Consider the following 3,945-nt stretch of genomic DNA (forward strand, 5'->3'; position numbering starts at 1 on the left):
GTGCAGCCAAGAGGACAAGGTGTTTACAATGTCCTTGGTGATGGTGTCATCCTGAGGAAGTTGATTTTGAGAAATATCAGTTGCATGTATTTGTTTTTGCAGTTTTAGGATGTTCAGTGATAAATTACTGTGAGACCATATCCGCTGCAAGTGTGCTTTAACCAGTGCCCATTGCCAAACAGATTCGTTAAAAGGGGCATCAGTTACACAGATATACTTATACTCAGCATGGCAGGGAAGAGACAAACGATTTTGAGTGTGATACACTTTGTCACCAAGTAAATTAACAGTTTCTTCCAAAGCATTTAGTTTAGCTTCCAGTTTTTTGTCTATATCTATTTGAGTTCCCATAGAAGCAGAAATATTTTTTGCAAGATGGTTAACATAAGTAGCAGTTTGTACATTATAAGCAAGACTCACAGCTGCAGTGGCTGCGGAGGCAACAATAGTTACAATAGCTATGATACTAGCGATTAACATTCCAATAAAACGTTTTGGTCTAATCATTAAATCTCTTATTTCCTGTAAAACTTGTAATCCCTTATCATCATACCAAGCACCAGAAATGTTAACAGGAAGCATAACATGGGGGGGGTTGGTGTACAATTAAAATAACAGGAGTAGGGAAAACAGCTGAATCAAGACAATTTGTAAGAGTACAATCAGAGCAAGTGATTGAATGATGTCCATTGTTTTCTGCAATCTTAATGTTCCCATATAGGATGGCATAAGGAGAAGCAACACAAGCTGAACATATAATTTTTGCCTAGCAGGATAAGAGGCACTTCTAAATCCAGCTCGAACCATACTTGGTATGAGAGCTGTAAATAATTTCCAAAGTGAAGAATAAACATGACCAGAAGGTGTGCCATCCCCCGGGCACGTCATACCGTTGTACACTGGTGCCTAGAGGAAAGGGAACGGATCAATCAAAAAGGGTGAAGCCTGTGGAAAGGGTATAACTTAAAGCCTTTTTTTTTGTTTAGGATAGCATAGCTTCCAAGGTGGTGAGGGATCAAGGGACTGATTACTGGGTCTGCATCTCTCTCTTTTGATTTTTGGGAAATCTGGAGAGGAAATATTATCAGATTCTTTAATTCCATAATAATACAATCCCCAATCTCTATTGACATAAGTTTCCTCACCAGGTCTAAGGTCATTATTTCCTTCATAGGTATGTAACTGTCTCCATCCAAGTTCGAAACAGTGTGGGCCAAGAGTGGAGGGAAAAGATGGCTTATTAGTAGCTACTCTACTTGTATAACCATTAGTATCCCAAATTTTAGAAGCATAAAAACACATAGGGGGATCAGCAGCTTGAGCTGTATAATTGTATTTTGCCGCCTGAGGAGTGATATGAGATGAAGGACACCCTAAAACAGAGGTATCGTTAAGATAAATTGGGAAAGAGGGGTCATTCCAAGTAACTGGCCTAAGTATCGGAGGATCAGGAACATAGGCCCACAAAACTTGGTCTTCAGACCTGGCACCAGGAACCTGATAAGAGAGAATAGCAAGCATAGCAATGAACATCATAGCAGGAGTGCCAGGAGTATCTTGAGAATCCACCAGACGTGCTGCTTCAGCACTGAGTCGCTTCATCTGGGTCCATGTTGGCAGGGAACTGCGATGGAAGGGGAATGTTGTTCTCGTCTTCTTGCGGCGATGACGCGGGGGTCGCGGCGTCAGGTGCAGGCGTCTCAGACGAGGGATCAGGGTGCCGGTACCTCCCAACTGCTTGAAGCAGTCGAGATACAAAGTCTTGATAAGGCTCATCTGGCCCTTGTCTGATTTTAGATAGTTCCTCAGTTTTAACTCCTGTAGAAGGCAACGCCTTCCAAGCTTTAACAGCCAAAGTATTAATTTGAGCATAAGCTATATTAGGCATAACGACTTGTGCATCAAGACCTTCATATTCACCTTTTCCACAAAGCATATCCATAGTAACTGGGATTTGATTTCTGTGATTATGCTCAACTTGTTCATGAGCACGATCTTCATAATCGGCTCTCCAAAGTAAATAATCACCACCAGCTAAGCAAGCTTTAGTTAATCGTCCCCAGTCACAGAGAGGAAGGGCTGAAATTGTTATGTTTTCTATCAAGGATACGGTATAAGGAGCCATCAGTCCATACTGAGCTACCACTTCTTTTAATTCCTTTAAAGTTTTAGGTGGAATGGGGTTATAATTACGGCAACATTTCCCTGATTATCAGTTACCTCTACTACCGGAAAAAGAGAGGGGAACATGTTATCATACTCAGAAAATCCTCTCTGGAGAGACATTAAAGCATGGGTAAGAGGAGTTATAGGAGCTGAATTAGTTGCCCTTAAAGTGATAGCACCAGACACAGGTGAATTTTCTTGTACTACGGGAAAACATCGCAGCTGGCGATTAGTTATAGCCTGTAAACAAAGTGTAAGTGAATCTTGGAATTGACGCAGGAAATCAGGAGGCAAAGTAAGGGTAATGGGACCAGGTGTCCACTGTGGAGTCGGTGTCATGTTTTCAGGCTGTGAAACAATGACCTCAGTTAGTGGGACATCAAAAGCATTAGAAGCATATTCACTATGATGACTATATGACCCGCGCCCCGCAATTTCATCTTGATCTGGAGGCACTGGAATTGAATCAGGAGGTTTAAAATCTAAAGTAGTTTGTAGCAGGTTTTGAGCTGGCTGTGTTAATGAAACGGTAGAGGAATAGGGCAACGCAGAAGGTTGGGACAACATAGAGGGACAAACGCATCCATGTAACTTGCTCCAAACAGAAAGTAAAACATTAGATTGGGGTAATTCTTTGTTATAAAAACAGAATTGTTCAATTTTTTCTCCAACAATGTTCCAAGCAGGTTCATCTCACACACCACCTTCAGGAATCCAAGGACAAATCTCACGTACTATTTGCAAAAACTCTTCCATCATTTTAAACTTAACATCATGACCCTGAGACTTTAACATAGACTGTAACAACTGAACAAACAATTTCTGCTCCTTCGACCCAAGCTGCCCCATTTTACTCCAGATGAAATATCCTAACAATTTGTATGTACAATACTTATGTGAAACTTTAGAAACTTTTCTCAATATTTACAAAGAAAGAGAAGACAGAGAGTAAAAGCAAAGAAAAATTCAAACTTACCCCAACTTACCGCTGCAGCCTCACTTCTTAGCGTCACCGAAGTCCCCAGTGTCCACGTCCCTTCGTGGTGGTTGCCACTTATCAGGAGCACGTCTGCCAGGCACTCTCGACCTGCGAGACGGTTCCAACTTGGATGGGGGGTGTGCGGAAGACAAGGAATGATAGACAGATGGGGTCTGGAGGGTTGAAAAGCATAGGTTTACCAACCACTTTATTCGTGCTCAGGGTCAGTATATATATCTTTTTTAGGTATGTGTCTAAGTGAGACAAAGGGGTACAGAAAGTCTTGAAGTAGAAAAACCAACATCATAGGGTAAGAACAATGGAAAGGTCGGATACACAATTAACCGGAACAGGTGGTCACACTATCTCATCTAGGGGCAAGCCAAACCGAGGAACCAGGTCCTGTAGCAATCTTTTTGTTACTACTAGTACGGTTTCTGATCTAGTAGGAAAAGCCTCGACCCATCCAGAGAAAGTGTCTACAAACACAAGGAGGTACTTATAGCCGCACGCTGGGGGCTTTATTTCAGTAAAATCTACCTCCCAGTGTTCCCCTGGGCTAGTACCCCTAAGTCTTATCCCTGCCTGACTAGACCTACTGCCTCTTGTATTTACCTTGGCACATACATCACATCGAGTAGTAGTTTCCCTAACAATTTCATGCAAATGTGGAATGTAGTATCTGGCCCTTAGCAGCTCAGTGAGTTTTGTTTGCCCTAAGTGAGTGGCCTGGTGTGTGTCCTTAACTAGAGCCCGCCCTAGAGCCTCAGGGAGCACAATCCTTGTGTCCGGTAGAATCC

Source organism: Cebus imitator, unplaced genomic scaffold (assembly GCF_001604975.1).
Source record: "Cebus imitator isolate Cc_AM_T3 unplaced genomic scaffold, Cebus_imitator-1.0 Scaffold0, whole genome shotgun sequence".
In the NCBI taxonomy this organism is placed as follows: domain Eukaryota; kingdom Metazoa; phylum Chordata; class Mammalia; order Primates; family Cebidae; genus Cebus; species Cebus imitator.